Genomic DNA, 17581 nt, shown 5'->3' on the forward strand with positions numbered 1-17581 from the left:
CTCTTGTCTGGAGACTGCTGAAAAAATAAGATAAGATAAGAAAAGGGAGTAAAAAGACACTTAATCCCATTTTACAGGAGAGATCAACTTATAAGTATTGTACTAGAGAATTTAGATTTGTAAATACTAAAGAAGAGAAGCTTGCTAGAATGAGTACTATAATAGCAAAAGACTCGCCAGCGACACGAAGACGACAAGAAGAGAAGCTTACCTTTATTTTTTCAAAAATGGTTTAGCTCTACAAAAAAAATTGGGAAAACAGCTTCTATGTAAAATCAAATGATGGTGGGAGAGTCTTTTTATAAAATGTAACCATGGTGGAAAGTCTCTTTGTAAAATGAACATGAAACAAAGTTGGTCAAGACAATTTTTTTCTTTATTTTTCAAATACACAGATACAATCATTTTAAAATTATCGTTCGATGCAACTTTCGTAATTAGTGAAGCTAGAGCACCTGCTAAAGGGACCATATTATTGCCCAAAATACTCATTTAATTATCCTCTTTCATTCGGTGGAGAAATTTGGATTTTTTTGGGACTCCAAAGTCCAAATATGTGCTTCGCACTTTTACCACTCATAGCATTGACTTCGCAAAAATATGACTCAAAACATGTCACAATTGATTTCGATGTCCTTTTGGACATTTGTACCCTTTAGCGCTCTTATGTGTCTTTTGCGTTTGTATGTACGCGCTGAAGGGCAAAATATCTAAATTGCATTGAAAACAACCGTGACATGTTTTTTAGTTCTATTTTTTTGTGAAGTCAATGTTATGAATGGCAAAAGTGCAAAGCACATTGTTTGAAGCCCTAAAACCAATTTTCTCCATTCAATGACAAGTAGGTCCATACAGTCCACGAAGGTAAGAAGGACTTCGAGGAACCGAGTGTCCAAGAAAAGGTCAAGAAGGTCGAGGTACCTAAAGGTAGGGGTGAAGAAGATAACTTGCAATAAGTTAAGGTTGATCAAGCTAAGAAGAGTCATGTTGCATTGAAGATTGCGATATATGGACGTGACTTATAACCATTGAGGCAATGCATATGGTTAAATGGTGTAAGTCATAAGGCTCAAGATCTAGTTCAAGTAGAGACATGGTCACAAGAACGAGGTAAGTATCAAAGTCAGAACCTAGAAGAACCCAAAGAGCTAAGTACACGTTGACTTGTAGTTTAGGTTGTTCCTGTGTGTTGGAGATGTTCTTGTTGACCATTTTAGGGTGTTGGAGCTCATAGATGGCTATAACGATCAAATCATGGAGACTTAGAGTTTTGGAGTCCAACCCCAACATCAAACAGACCAAAAGGAGCAAAACAATGAACAAGGTTAAGTATGCAAGGTTTGAGTGTTCGAATATGTTGCATATATCTTTTACGATGTATTTGGTACTTTGGTTTACTCTCTAACTTGGTTTGTAGAGAAAGTGTTGTTTAGGGCCTTGATTGAGAAAAAACGAAGAAATTGATGAGAGGATGAGAAAGAGGTAAGAATTTTTGACTTAGTCAATTGGGTTATACACTAATCACGTGTGTCTAAGTCACAGAAAAGTCCTCCAAATAGTTCAAGTCGGATGGAAAAGAAATGGAGAAGGAATGAACTCACTGCAGCCTGTCTCGGCGCACCGGACCATCTAAAGTAAGGGTCTGATTGCGCACTACACCGACTGGACAGTGGGGTTAGAAGAAGGCTTGGGTAGCCTGGTGCACTGGATCGCCTCTGAAAGTCGCCTAGAGGGGGTGGATAGGCGGAATCTGAAAATTATAAACTTAAGCACACACTACAAGCCGGGGTAAGCGTTAGAATTAAATCTGAGCCCGAAAGAGAGGGGGAAAACAAATCAACCAAGAAGTGAAGCGGATGAACACGATGATTTGTTTTACCGAGGTTCGGTTCTAAAGAACCTAGTCCCCGTTGAGGTGGTCACAAAGACCGGGTCTCTTTCAACCCTTTCCCTCTCTCAAACGGTCACCTAGACCGAGTGAGCTTTCTCCTTAATCAAACGGGTCACTTAGACCCCACAAGGACCACCACACATTTGGTGTCTCTTGCTTTGATTACAAGTCACTTGGGAACAAGAATGAGGAAGGAAGAAAGTGATCCAAGAAACAAGAGCTCAAAGAACACGAACAAAACACTCTCTCTGTTGGTGCTAAGATAAGCAATCTCGATATCCCCTTTGTTGGTGATTCCTCTGTTGGGGGCCTTCGGCTTCCGAAGGTCCTCAAAAACATGATTTGACAATGTTTTCCAAGTGAAATATGTGAACAGGTGTCTTCAGAATCGGGTTATGAGTATACAAGAATACGGTCAGGACGAAGCTTGAGCGAGATGGAAGGCGATTATGACGAAGGATAAGATGATCACGAAGCTATGCGCAGAAAAGCTTCGGCATGACAGCAGAAAAGGGGAACCGACTTAAAGATGAAAAGACAAATTAGACCCCGAAGAATTACTATAGAGTTATTGATAAATGTAAAGGGCATTAATGTAATTCTACACGGGCTACGTCCCTTGCCTATAAATAGATGAACAGTACTCCCGTACTGTTCACGCTGACTTGGCATTCACTTTTCGCACCACGCCTGTACCTTTACTTTCCGTCAGTCCGAAGGTACATTTATAATTTGTTATTTTGAACATGATAATGTAAATAAAAATAAATTGATAATAATATTTAAATTATTCTTCGTATTTCGTATATGAATTCTTCTTTATTATCTATCGAGCTTACGAAGGTTTTTTCCTTCATAATCTTCGTCCGGAATTCATTATATCCGAAGGGACATAATGTCTTGAAGGACGAAGAACTTTAATATTTAACACTTTTTATGTTGCCTTGTTCTTAACTCTTAGCATTTGAGAACAAGTCCCCAACACCCTCAAAAAGTGATACTGAATGTCTATGTGCTTAGTGCGGCTGTGTTCAACGGGATTATCTGCCATGCGGATGGTACTCTCATTGTCACATAGGAGAGGGACTTTGTTCAATTTGTAGCCATAGTCCCTGAGGGTTTGCCTCATCCAAAGTAGTTGCGCACAACAATGTCCTGCGGCAATGTACTCGGCTTCGACGGTAGAAAAAGCTACTGAGTTTTGTTTCTTTGAAGCCCAAGACACTAGGGATCTCCCCAGAAACTGACAAGTCCCTGATGTGCTCTTGCTATCAATTTTACACCCTGCCCATTCAGCATCTGAATATCCTATTAAATCAAAAGTGGATCCCTTGGGATAACAAAGACCAAACTTAGGAGTATAAACTAAATATCTCATTATTCTTTTCACGACCCTAAGGTGAACTTCCTTAGGATCGGCTTGGAACCTTGCACACATGCATACGGAAAGCATAATATCCGGTCGAGATGCATATAAATAGAGTAAAGATCCTATCATCGACCGGTATACCTTTTGATCTACGGACTTACCTCCCGTGATGAGGTCGAGATGCCCTTTGGTTCCCATGGGTGTCTTGATGGGCTTGGCATCCTTCATTCCAAACTTGGTAAGTATGTTGTATGTACTTTGTTTGGCTAATGAAGGTGCCCTCTTAGAGTTGCTTAACTTGAAATCCTAGGAAATACTTCAACTCCCCCATCATAGACATCTCGAATTTTTGAATCATGATCCTACTAAACTCTTCACAAGTAGATTTGTTAGTAGACCCAAATATGATGTCATCAACATAAATTTGGCATACAAACAAATCTTTTGCAATAGTTTTAGTAAAGAGTGTAGGATCGGCTTTACCGACTTTGAAGCCATTATTGATAAGGAAATCTCGCAGGCATTCATACCATGCTCTTGGGGCTTGCTTGAGCCCATAAAGCGCCTTCGAGAGTTTATACACATGGTTAGGGTACTCACTATCTTCAAAGCCGAGAGGTTGCTCAACATAGACCTCTTCTTTGATTGGTCCATTGAGGAAGGCACTTTTCACATCCATTTGATAAAGCTTAAAGCCATGGTATAAGTCGCCTAGAGGGGGGGGTGGATATGCGGAAACTGAAATTTACATCTTTAAACACACTACAAGTCAGGGTTAGCGTTAGAATAAAAACCGAGTCCGGGAGAGAGGGAAAACAAATCAACCAAGAAAATAAAGCGGATGACACGGTGATTTGTTTTACCTAGGTTCGGTTCCAAAGAACCTAGTCCCCATTGAGGTGGTCACAAAGTCCGGGTCTCTTTCAACCCTTTCCCTCTCTCAAACGGTCACTTAGACCGAGTGAGCTTTCTTCTTAATCAATCGGGTCACTTAGACCCTCACAAGGACCACCACACATTTGGTGTCTCTTGCTTTGATTACAAGTGTCTTGAGAACAAGAGTGAGGAAGAAGAAAGCCAACCAAGCAACAAGAGCAACAAAGAAACACAAGAATGATCCTCTCACAAGTCCTAAAGACTAGAATTGATTTAGGGACTTTGATCGGATCGAAGGCTTTGATTTGTGTCTTGAAGTGTTGTGTTTTGCTCTTGTATTGAATGGAGTGTGATGAATGCTTGGATGTTTGGAGTGGAGGTGGTTGGAGGATATTTATAGCCCTCAACCACCAATTCAACCGTTAGGGCATGCTGCTGTCGATGGGCGCACCGGACAGTGTCCGGTGCGCCAGCCACGTCACCCAACTGTTAGGGTTCTGATGGTTTCGACCGTTGGAGCTTTGTCTTCATGTGGCACCGGATAGTCCGGTGCCACACCGGACAGGCACTGTTCACTGTCTGGTGCGCCTTCTGCGGCTGCTCTGACTTCTGCGTGAACTGTCCGCGCACTGTAGCCCTGCAGGCGACCGTTGGAGCCGACCGTTGCGCTCCCTAGCCATTGCTCCGCTAGTGCACCGGACAGTCCGGTGGCACACCGGACAGTTCGGTGAATTATAGAGGAGCGGCGCTTCTGAAACCCGAAGGTGACAAGTTCATACTCGTATGGCCCTGGTGCACCGGACACTGTCCGGTGGCACACCAGACAGTCTGGTGCGCCAGACCAGGGTTCTCTTCGGTTAATTTTGCTCCTTTCTTTTGAACCCTAACTTTGAACTTTTATTGGTTTGTGTTGAACCTTTATGCACCTGTAGAATATATAATCTAGAGCAAACTAGTTAGTCCAATTATTTGTGTTGGGCATTCAACCACCAAAATCATTTATAGGAAAAGGTTAAACCCTATTTCCCTTTCAATCTCCCCCTTTTTGGTGATTGATGCCAACACAAACCAAAGCAAATATATAAGTGCAAAATTGAACTAGTTTGCATAAGGTAAGTGCATAGGTTGCTTGGAATTAAACCAATTTATACTTTCATTAGATATGCATGGTTGGTTTCTTTTATTTAACATTTTATACCACGCTTGCACCACTTGTTTTGTTTTTGCAAATACTTTTGGGAAATCTTTTCAAAGTCTTTTTGCAAATAGTCAAAGGTATATGAAAAAGATTGCAAGAAGCATTTTCAAGATTTGAAATTTTCTCCTCCTCTTTCAAATGCTTTTTCTTTGACTTAACCAGAACTCCCCCTGAATAAAATTATCCTCTTAGTTTTCAAGAGGGTTTTAATAGATATCAATTGGAACTTATACTTGGGATGCTTTTGAAAATGTATCAATTGAAAATCAACATACCAATTTGAAATATATCAACTACGAATTTTCATCATAAGATACTATCGGAGAGGAAATCTCCGGCCGGGTGGCGGAGTGCACCCGCACTAAATCCTAAGATGAGGAGGGGCCTAGGCGTTTTGCTTGTTAGTTGGAAACTGGGTGGAAACACAAGAACACACAAGGATTTAGAGTGGTTCGGGCCGCCGGAGCGTAACACCCTACTCCACCGTGTGATGTATTGCTTGAGAGCTTGTATGAACTTGTGAGTGTCTGAGTGAGCCTAAGATTGGATCTGCCTTGTAACGTCGCATGCCTCCCCTTTTATAGCTGAAGGGGGCATGCACAAAGGTACTGAGCCCCGACATGTGGGCTCAGGGACATAATGAATATAGCACTTGGAGCCACAAATGTTCGCTGTTGAGGCCATCTCCTTGTGCCCTGACATCCGAGATCTGTGTATCCTCGGCGTGCAGGGGAAGCTTCTTGTAGAAGGGATGATGAGTACAGTGCGCCGCTCGGCACGGGCGCACTGTTTGCCAACAGACTGGTCAGGCGCGCCGTCTGCTGGATGACTGTGACGCCGTCTGCCAGCGAATTGGATAGGACGCATTAAATGTTGAGAGGGCACGTCGCCCATCAGCGTGGTGGCGGGCGGCGCGTCCTCTCCGCAATAAATGCAGAGGCTGCCCGTCTTTATGGGCCTTACGTCAGGCTTGGCCCGTTGGCTTATGTCACGGGCCACAAGCCACGCGGCAGCAGCGGGTCTCCGCCTGAGCGGGAAGTGTAGGGCAAGGCCTGGACACGTGCCAGCACTGAACCCCTACTCATGCCAGGGTCCTCCTTGTCCCGGGACCTTGCTAAGGTTCGGACCTTACTCGGAGGGGCCTGGGGCCCTCCCAAGGGACCCGACATGCATTCTTGGGAGCTCTTGGACTTGTACGTATAGGGGTCCGGTGTCCTTCTGAGGAGGTCCGGACCCAACGATGCATACTGGGATGTGTTATCTTTCCTTGCCACGTGGTGCCCTTAGACCCGCCCATGTGGTGGGGTTGGGTGCCATTCTCCGTGTGGCCTGCAGGTGTCGCACGGGTGCGGCGTCTTCATGCTGTAGAAGAGGGTACCCCTGATTCAAGGTACAGACAGTGGCCCCCAGGCCCACCTCAGTGGAGGATGCGAGCCTGCAGGTGGGGCCAGAGTCTGATTAGCGGTTGGCCTGCTGCTCCTGCGTGCCTGTTGGCGCAATTACTGCCGGCCTGCTTAGGGTCATGCCGACTGCCACGCCTATTCCCACGGTTGACTGGCCCATGATTTTCGTACTTAATGCCACCGCTGGGTCATGCGCGGGCTGCCTCGAGTCGCTGCACTGGTTCTAAAAACTTATCTTTTCAGTCTTCCGTGGCGGCCCCGAGAAGACGTGGCATTGGCGCGAGCAGCGGTGCGATTTTTCCGCACCCGGTAACCTGCGCGCCGGTTGTATGACATGTTGGCCTGGGCCCCCATGTTGGACCGCTGGTTGCAGCGAAGCTGAGGGGCACACAACCGCGGGGCGGTCGTACACTTCTTGCATGGCGGTTCGCCTTTTCTACCGCTGGTTTCGGCGAAGATGAGGGAGCGCTTAACCGCGGGGCGGTTGCATGCTCCTTGTGCGGCGGTTCGCCTTCCTGACCGCTGGTTGCTCCAAAAATGAAGGGGCGCATAACTGCGGGGCAGTTGCATGCTCCTTGTGCGGTGGTTCGCCTTCTTCGTGCTTCGGGTCAGTCTGTATGACATGTGGGGCCTGGCCCCCGTGTCATAGGGCGGTAACCCTGGTGCACATCGGGGGAGACTTTGCCCGTGACGCTTCGAGGCGCGAGTGGGGAGATCTGCCTTTAAAAAGGGATCGATCTCCCGGCCAGTAGCCATGCCTCGCTCCTCTTGCATTCATCGCGCCCTTCCGCCTTCCGGGCCTCCAAATGGGGTGCGCCAGTGTTCTCTGGAGGGATCCATATCAGGGCCGCCCCTTCCGGCGATCTCACCGCCGGAGAGCTCACGCCTGCGGTGGCTCTGTCGGTCGTGTCTTCTTCTTGCTGCTGTTAGAGGGGCGCAACCCCATGGGGGTTGGCGCTCTTCCACCATCGCTCGGCTTCAAGGATTTTCATCATGCAGCTCGGCTGCAATCTCCCGCCAGTGGTCATCTAGAGGGATGACCACCAGCCTTGTGGTGGAGAGAAGTGAGTCGGGCTTAGAGGTACCTTCACTAGAGCTACCTTCATCACTAGATGTTGTATATTTAGTGGAGGCTCTATATTTTACCTTCTTTTTGCCGTTCTTTGCCATGAGGCACTTGTGGCCGATGTTGGGGAAGAGAATACCTTTGTTGACGGCGATGTTGGCGGCATCCTCGTCGGAGGAGTAGTCGGTGGAGCTCTCGTCGGAGTCCCATTCCCGACATATGTGGGCATCGCCGCCCTTCTTCTTGTAGTATCTCTTCTTCTCCTTCTTCCCCCTCTTGTCGTCGCCCATGTCACTAGATATAGGACATTTTGCAATAAAATGACCGGGCTTACCACACTTGTAGCACACCCTCTTGGAGCGGGGCTTGTAGTCCTTCCCCCTCCTTTGCTTGAGGATTTGGCGGAAGCTCTTGATGATGAGCGCCATCTCCTCGTGTCGGGCTTAGAGGCGTCGATGGGGAGCCTACTTGATGTAGACTCTTCTTTCTTCTCCTCTGTCGCTTTGAATGCGACGGGTTGCACCTCGGGTGTGGAGGTGGTGCCTTGCTCGACGATTTGTTTGGAGCCTTTGATCATCAACTCAAAGCTCACAAACTTTCCTATCACTTCCTCAGGAGACATTAACTTGTATCTAGGATCCCCACGAATTAATTGAACTTGAGTAGGATTACAAAATACAAGGGATCTAAGAAGAACCTTGACCATTTCATGGTTATCCCATTTTGTGCTCCCGAGGTTGCGCACTTGATTCACCAAGGTCTTGAGCCGGTTGTACATGGCTTATGGCTCCTCTCTTTGGTTGAGGATGAATCGACCGAGCTCCCCCTCGATCATCTGTCGTTTGGTGATCTTGGTCACCTCGTCCCCTTCGTGTGCCGTATTGAGGACGTCCCAAATTTCTTTGGCCGTCTTTAACCCTTGCACCTTATTATACTCCTCTCGACACAAGGAGGCGATGAGTATAGTTGTGGCTTGGGAGTTAAAGTGCCAAATTTGGTCGGCCTCGTCCAAATCGTAGTCCTTGTCCCCTACCTTCGGTACCTGCGCTCCATACTCAACAATATCCCATATGCTTTTGTGGAGTGAGGTTAGATGATGTCTCATTTTATCACTCCACATACAGTAATCCTCACCATCAAAAAATGGTGGTTTGCCTAGGGGAACAGAAATTAATGAAGTGCATTTAGAAATGTGAGGATAGCGGAGGGGCATCTTACTATACTTCTTGCGCTCATGGCGCTTAGAAGTTACGGATGACGATTCAGAGCCAGAGGTGGAGGGTGACGAAGAGTCGGTCTCGTAGTAGACCACTTTCTTCATCTTCTTCTTGTCACCTCTCCGTTGTGACTTGATGGAGGAAGCGGACTCCTCATTATGCTTGTGGCCGGACTCCCTCGAATGAGTTCTCACTGAGCTTGCAGACTTGTCGCCGCCAGTCACGATCTCCCTTTTGGCGTGATCTGCCGACATCACTTCGAGTGGTTAGACTCTAATGAAGTACCGGGCTCTAATACCAATTGAAAGTCGCCTAGAGGAGGGTGGATAGGCGGAAACTGAAATTTACAACTTCAAACACACTACAAGCCGGGGTTAGCGTTAGAACAAAAAATCGAGTCAGGGAGAGAGGGAAAACAAATCAACCAAGAAAATAAAGCGAATGACACGGTGATTTGTTTTACCGAGGTTCGGTTCCAAAGAATCTAGTCCCCGTTGAGGTGGTCACAAAGACCGGGTCTCTTTCAACCCTTTCCCTCTCTCAAACGGTCACTTAGACCGAGTGAGCTTTCTCCTTAATCAATCGGGTCACTTAGACCCTCACAAGGACCACCACACACTTGGTGTCTCTTGCTTTGATTACAAGTGTCTTGAGAACAAGAGTGAGGAAGAAGAAAGCCAACCAAGCAATAAGAGCAACAAAGAAACGCAAGAACGATCCTCTCACAAGTCCTAAAGACTAGAATTGATTTAGGGACTTTGATCGGATCGAAGGCTTTGATTTGTGTCTTGGAGTGTTGTGTTTTGCTCTTGTATTTAATGGAGTGTGATGAATGCTTGGATGGTTGGAGTGGAGGTGGTTGGAGGGTATTTATAGCCCTAAACCACCAATTCAACCGTTGGGGCAGGCTGATGTCGATGGGCGCACCGGATAGTCCGATGCGCCACTGGGCAGTGTCTGGTGCGCCAGCCACGTCACCCAACCGTTAGGGTTCTGACGGTTTTGACCGTTGGAGCTTTGTCTTCATGTGGCACCGGACAGGCACTGTTCACTTTCCGGTGCGCCTTCTGTGGCTGCTCTGACTTCTGCGCGAACTGTCCTTGCACTGTAGCTCTGCAGGCGACCGTTGGAGCCGACCATTGCGCTCCCTAGCCATTGCTCTGCTGGTGCACCGGACAGTCTGGTGGCACACCGGACAGTCTAGTGAATTATTGCGGAGCGACGCTTCTGAAACCCGAAGGTGATAAGTTTAAACTCGTACGGCCCTGGGGCACCGGACACTGTCCGATGGCACACCGGACAGTCCGGTGCGCTAGACCAGGGTTCTCTTCGGTTTCTTTTGCTCCTTTCTTTTGAACCCCAACTTTGATCTTTTTATTAGTTTGTGTTGAACCTTTATGCACCTGTAGAATATATAATCTAGAGCAAACTAGTAAGTCTAATTATTTGTGTTGGGCATTCAACCACCAAAATAATTTATAGGAAAAGGTTAAACCCTATTTCCCTTTCACATGGTAAGTAGCATAGACAAGTAATATACGAATTGGCTCAAGCCTAGCTACAGGTGCATAAGTTTCACCAAAGTCCATACTTTCGACTTGTGAATAACTCTTGGCCACAAGTCGGGCTTTGTTCCTTGTCCCCAAACCATGCTCGTCTTGCTTGTTTCGGAATACCCATTTGGCACCTACAACATTTTGGTTAGGACGTGGAACCTGAAAGGATCACGATGCCCAAGAGGGGGGGTGAATTGGGCTTTTCTAAAAATCAACACTAATTAAAACTTAAGCAAGAGCTAAACAAGAGCCCAACTTCACCCCAACAACTAGCACTAAGAATATAATACTAGAAATGTAACAAAGCTAAGATAATACTTCAAATACTTGCTAAACAAATACACAATGTAAAGTGCTTGAATTAAGTGCGGAATGTAAAGCAAAGTTTAGAAGACTCCTCCAATTTTTCCCGAGGTATCGAAGAGTCGGCACTCTCCACTAGTCCTCGTTGGAGCACCCGCGCAAGGGTATCGCTCCCCCTTGGTCCTCGCAAGAACCAAGTGCTCACTATGAGATGATCCTTTGCCACTCCGGCGCGGTGGATCCCTCGAGACCGCTTACAAACTTGAGTCGGGTCACCAACAAGATCTTCACGGTGATCACCGAGCTCCCAACGCCACCAAGCCGTCTAGGTGATGCCGATCACCAAGAGTAACAAGCCATAGACTTTCGCTTGACCAAGAGAAGCCTAATGCAAGTGGTGTGTGCTCTAGGTGGCTCTCACTAGCGCTAATGAGGAACAAGCGCGGATTATGATTCTCTAATCTCCTCACTAGGCTCTTGGTGCTTGCAATGCTCTAGCAATGTGCTGGAATAAATGTGGAGTGCAAGACATTGAATATGGTGGGTGGAGGGGGTATAAATAGCCCTCACCCACCAACTAGCCGTTACAGGCAATTCACTGCGCGATGGCGCACCGGACAGTCCGGTGCGCCAACGGTGCGCCAACGGTCGTTTCCAACGGCTAGTTCTGACAGAGAGCCGTTGGACTCATGGCGCACCGGACAGTGAACAGTCCACTGTCCGGTGCACACCGGACAGTCCGGTGCGGTGTCCGGTGTGCCACTAAAATTCAACTCTGGAAGCTGCGCTCTCGGGTTTCTGCGAAGGGGAAACACTCTGCCGTGGACCAGCCTGGCCCCACCTGGCAGAGGATGCACCGGACAGTCTGGTGCACACCGGACAGTCCGGTGCCCCAAAGCCAGAAACACTAACTCTTGTTTTTCAGCTGATTTTCAAATCGGTTTTCGCTCTAACTTGTGTGTGAGTTCTAGAGTGACACCTAGTACTGTATATGAGTGTGATTGTGCACCAACGCTACACTAGAACTCTCTTGGTCAAACTACTCATCGACAACCCCTCTTTATAGTACGGCTAAAAGAGAATAAAAGACCTAACTAAATCGCGAGTGTCCACATCTCCTTGACACTCGGACTCCGTAGACCTTCACCTTTTGTTCCGTCGTTTTAGCCGTCGCTTCGAGTTCTTATCTCCGGGATTGTTTTCACCGTTGTAGTACTTCTACCTGTCATGCGACCTAACTTACCATTTGTCTCTGCAAAACACACGTTAGTCACATATAATATTACCTTGTCATTAATCACTAAAACCAACCAGGGGCCTAGATGCTTTCAATCTCCCCCTTTTTGGTGATTGATGACAACCCTACAAGTTTTGTGAGAGTAGTTTGTTTTGAAGATTCTGTCAATAGAAGGAATGGTTAGTTATACTCAGTAATCTTTGACAGAAAGAATGTGTACCATAATAATAAGAGTGAGCGCATACACATCATAAGATTCTTGTTCATATAAAAGTGAAGTTAAATTAATGAAACAAGAGCTAGAAGACTGGTTGTCGGGGACCATAATTAGGGGTACCCTCAAGACGTCTAATTCTCAGCTGGTAACCCCCATCAGCATAAAGCTGCAAAGGCCTGATGGGTACGATTAAGTCAGGGATCAGTCCACACGAGTGACTCGATCACGCTTCACCCGAGCCTAGCCTCGGCCAAAGGCAGCCGACCTCGAGAGACTTCCGTCTCGCCCGAGGCCCCCTTTTTATGGCGGACACATCACCGGCTTGCCCGAGGCCTTGGCTTCGCTCAGAAGCAACCTCGACTAAATCGCCGCACCGACTGACCAAATTGCAGGGGCATTTAACGCAAAGGTGGCCTGACATCTCTATCCTGACACGCGCCCCCGGCAGAGCCGAAGTGACCGCCGTCACTCCACTGCTCCACTGTCCAGTCTGACAGAAGGACAGTGCCGCCTGCGCCACTCCGACTGCAGTGCCACTCGACAGAGTGAGTCTGACAGGCAGTCAGGCCTTGCCAAAGGCGCCACGGCGAACTCCGCTCCGCCCGACCCCAGGGCTCGGACTCGGGCTAAGACCCGGAAGACGGCGAACTCCGCTCCGCCCGACCCCAGGGCTCGGACTCGGGCTAAGACCCGGAAGACGGCGAACTCCGCTCCGCCCGACCCCAGGGCTCGGACTCGGGCTAAGACCCGGAAGACGGCGAACTCCGCTCCGCCCGACCCCAGGGCTCGGACTCGGGCTAAGACCCGGAAGACGGCGAACTCCGCTCCGCCCGACCCCAGGGCTCGGACTCGGGCTAAGACCCGGAAGACGGCGAACTCCGCTCCGCCCGACCCCAGGGCTCGGACTCGGGCTAAGACCCGGAAGACGGCGAACTCCGCTCCGTCCGACCCCAGGGCTCGGACTCGGGCTAGCACCCGGAAGACGACGAAACTCCGCTTCGCCCGACCCCAGGGCTCAGACTCCGCCCTGGCCTCGGCCGAACGACTTCCGCCTCGCCCGACCCCTTGGCTCGGGCTCGGCCACGGCAACAAAAGGCAGACTCAACCTCGGCTTCGGAGGAACCCCCACGTCACCCTGCCTAGGGCACAGACCGCCACGTCAACAGGAGGCGCCATCATCATCCTACCCCGAATCGACTCGGGTCACGGAGAACAAGACCGGCGTCTCATCCGGCCAGCTCCGCCAGAGGGGCAATGATGGCGCTCCACAAGCTCTATGACGACGGCGGCCCCCGGCTCTCTTACGGAAGCAGGACAACGTCAGCAGGGACTCGACCGCTCCAACAGCTGTCCCTCCATCAGGTTCCGCCGCACCTCCGACAGCCACGACATCACGCCAGCAGGGTGCCCAGATCTCTCCGGCTGCCACATTGGCATGTACCTAGGGCGCTAGCTCTCCCTCCGCTAGACACGTAGCACTCTGCTACACCCCCCATTGTACACCTGGATCCTCTCCTTACGACTATAAAAGGAAGGACCAGGGCCTTCTCAGAGAAGGTTGGCCGCGCGGGACCGAGGACGGGACAGGCGCTCTCTTGGGGCCGCTCGCTTCCCTCACCCGCGTGGACGCTTGTAACCCCCCTACTGCAAGCGCACCTGACCTGGGCGCGGGACGAACACGAAGGCCGCGGGACTTACACCTCTCTCACGCTCGACTCCGGCCACCTCGCCTCTCCCCCCTTCGCGCTCGCCCACGCGCTCGACCCATCTGGGCTGGGGCACGCAGCACACTCACTCGTCGGCTTAGGGACCCCCCTGTCTCGAAACGCCGACAGTTGGCGCGCCAGGTAGGGGCCTGCTGCGTGCTGACGAACAGCTCCCCGTCAAGCTCCAGATGGGCAGTCTCCAGCAACCTCTCCGGCCCGGGACGGTGCTTCGTTTCGGGACTCTTGAGTTCATGTCCTTCGACGGCAGCTACGACATGATACTTCTTCCACCGCCGCGCGACTACGACAATGGCGGCCGACAACCCGCCCGCCGGCGGCGGAATCGACGACTTCTTCCCCGCGTGGTGGAAGAGCGACATTCGGGCTCGCTCCGTTCCCTCCCCTGCCAACGGAGGAGGAGGCGGGGCCGTCAAGGCCAGACGGGAGGCCGCGCTTCATCGGCCGTCGAGCGAATCGACGCCCCCAATGCCCCGACGGAAGGCACGCCGGACGTCGACCTCGCGTTCAAGACGGAGGCAAGCGCTGTCCCCCCGCGGCGCGCTGACCCCGAGCAAGAAGACGACGCCGGCGCGCTCGCGGAAAGCCTGCAGGACGTCGCCCTCGAACCAGAGATGACGGCGCAACCAGTCTCCGATGTGACTACGTCGCTCCTCGTCGACCAAAAGGTAACGACTAACTCCCATCTTGTGTCATTTCGACTCGGCCTCAACCCGCCAAACGACCTCGTTTTGGCGGGCGCTCTCATTGAGGCGAGTGCAACCCCACTGAGGTTCCGTATGCGGTCGCCTTGGGACCGACTGACGGACGTCTCGACCTACGGGCCCTCTGGGTCCGAGGAAGATGACGATCCCGGCATCGGTTGGGATTTCTCCGGACTTGGCAACCCCAGTGCCGTGCAGGACTTCATGACCGCATGTGACTACTGCCTATCCGACTGTTCCGATGGAAGCCGCAGCCTTGGCGACGAGAGCTGTGGCCCAAGCCGCGAATGTTTCCACATCGAGCTAGGGGATCCCACCGAAGGCAACCATCTTGGCATGCCGGAGGATGGTGATTTCCCTAGGCCGGTGCCTCGCGCCGACATCCCACGGGAGCTAGCTGTGGTCCCCGCTCCGGCGGGGGGTTACGACCCACAACTCGAGCAAGTCCGCGAGGCGCAGGCCAGGCTCAACGAGGGAACAGGAGCGCTTGCGCCGATCCATCGGGACGTCGGACAAGCATGGGTGGGCCAACCCCTGGCCGGAGAAATACGTCATCTGCCCCAAGGTCTCCAGCACCGCGTCGCCAACGATGTCAGGATCAGACCGCCGCCCGCATCCAGCGGGGTTGGTCAGAACCTGGCAACCGCAGCAATGCTCATCCGCGCGATGCCGGAGCCGTCAACCACCGAGGGTCGGCGAATCCAGGGAGAACTCAAGAATCTCCTGGAAGGCGCTGCGGCCCGGCGGGCCGAGAGCACTGCATCCCGAAGGCAAGGATATCCCTCGGAACCTCATGCCGCGACTTCCCGATTCATGCGGGAAGCCTCGGTCTACACCGGGCGCACGCGCAACACCGCGCCTGCGGCCCCGGGCCACCTCGGCAACGAGCACCATCGACGCGACCGTCGGGCTCACCTCGACGAAAGGGTGCGCCGAGGCTACCACCCCAGGCGTGGGGGGCGCTACGACAGCGGGGAGGATCGGAGTCCCTCGCCCGAGCCACCCGGTCCGCAGGCCTTCAGTCGGGCCATCCGACGGGCGCCATTCCCGACCCGGTTCCGACCCCCGACTACTATCACGAAGTACTCGGGGGAAACGAGACCGGAACTGTGGCTCGCGGACTACCGCCTTGCCTGCCAACTGGGTGGAACGGACGACGACAACCTCATCATCCGTAACCTCCCCCTGTTCCTCTCCGACACTGCTCGCGCCTGGTTGGAGCACCTGCCTCCGGGGCAGATTTCCAACTGGGGCGACTTGGTCCAAGCCTTCGCTGGCAATTTCCAGGGCACATACGTGCGCCCTGGGAATTCCTGGGACCTTCGAAGCTGCCGGCAACAGCCGGGGGAGTCGCTCCGGGACTACATCCGGCGATTCTCGAAGCAGCGCACCGAGCTGCCCAACATCACCGACTCGGATGTCATCAGCGCGTTCCTCGCCGGCACCACTTGCCGCGACCTGGTGAGCAAGCTGGGTCGCAAAACCCCCACCAGGGCGAGCGAGCTGATGGACATCGCCACCAAGTTCGCCTCTGGCCAGGAGGCGGTCGAGGCTATCTTCCGAAAGGACAAGCAGCCCCAGGGCCGCCCGTCGGAAGAAGCTCCCGAGGCGTCTGCTCCGCGCGGCGCCAAGAAGAAAGGCAAGAAGAAGTCGCAATCGAAACGCGACGCCGCCGACGCGGACCTTGTCGCCGCCGCCGAGTATAAGAACCCTCGGAAGCCCCCCGGAGGTGCAAACCTTTTCGACAAGATGCTCAAGGAGCCGTGCCCCTACCATCAGGGGCCCGTCAAGCACACCCTCGAGGAGTGCGTTATGCTTCGGCGTCATTTCCACAGGGCTGGGCCACCCGCCGAGGGTGGCAGGGCCCGCGACGACGACAAGAACGAAGATCGCCCAGCAGGAGAGTTCCCCGAGGTCCGCGACTGCTTCATGATCTATGGAGGGCATGCGGCGAATACCTCGGCTCGGCACCGCAAGCAAGAGCGCCGGGAGGTCTGCTCGGTGAAGGTGGCGGCGCCAGTCTACCTAGACTGGTCCGACAAGCCCATCACTTTCGACCGGGCCGACCACCCCGACCATGTGCCGAGCCCGGGGAAATACCCGCTCGTCGTCGACCCCGTTGTCGGCGATGTCAGGCTCACCAAGGTCCTGATGGACGGGGGCAGCTGCCTCAACATCATCTACGCCGAGACCCTCAAGCTCCTGCGTGTTGATCCGTCCTCCGTCCGGGCAGGCGCTGCGCCCTTCCACGGGATCATCCCTGGGAAGCGCGTCCAGCCCCTCGGGCGACTCGACCTCCCAGTCTGCTTCGGGACACCCTCCAACTTCCGAAGGGAGACCCTGACGTTCGAAGTGGTCGGGTTCCGAGGAACCTACCACGCCGTGCTAGGGAGGCCATGCTACGCGAAGTTCATGGCCGTCCCCAACTACACCTACCTGAAGCTCAAGATGCCGGGCCCCAATGGGGTCATCACCGTCGGCCCCACGTACAAACACGCGTTCGAATGCGACGTGGAGTGCGTGGAGTACGCCGAGGCCCTCGCCGAGTCCGAGGCCCTCATCGCCGACCGGGAGAACCTCTCCAAGGAGGTGCCAGACGTGAAGCGCCCTGCCGGCAACTTCGAGCCAGCGGAGACGGTCAAGGCCGCCCCCCTCGACCCCAGTGGCGACACCACCAAGCAGATCCGGATCGGTTCCGGGCTCGACCCCAAATAGGAAGCAGTGCTCGTCGACTTTCTCCGCGCAAACGCCGACGTCTTTGCGTGGAGTCCCTCGGACATGCCCGGCATACCGAGGGATGTCGCCGAGCACTCGCTGGAT

The sequence above is a fragment of the Zea mays genome, chromosome 9 (genome assembly GCF_902167145.1).
Source record: "Zea mays cultivar B73 chromosome 9, Zm-B73-REFERENCE-NAM-5.0, whole genome shotgun sequence".
Lineage (NCBI taxonomy): Eukaryota > Viridiplantae > Streptophyta > Magnoliopsida > Poales > Poaceae > Zea > Zea mays.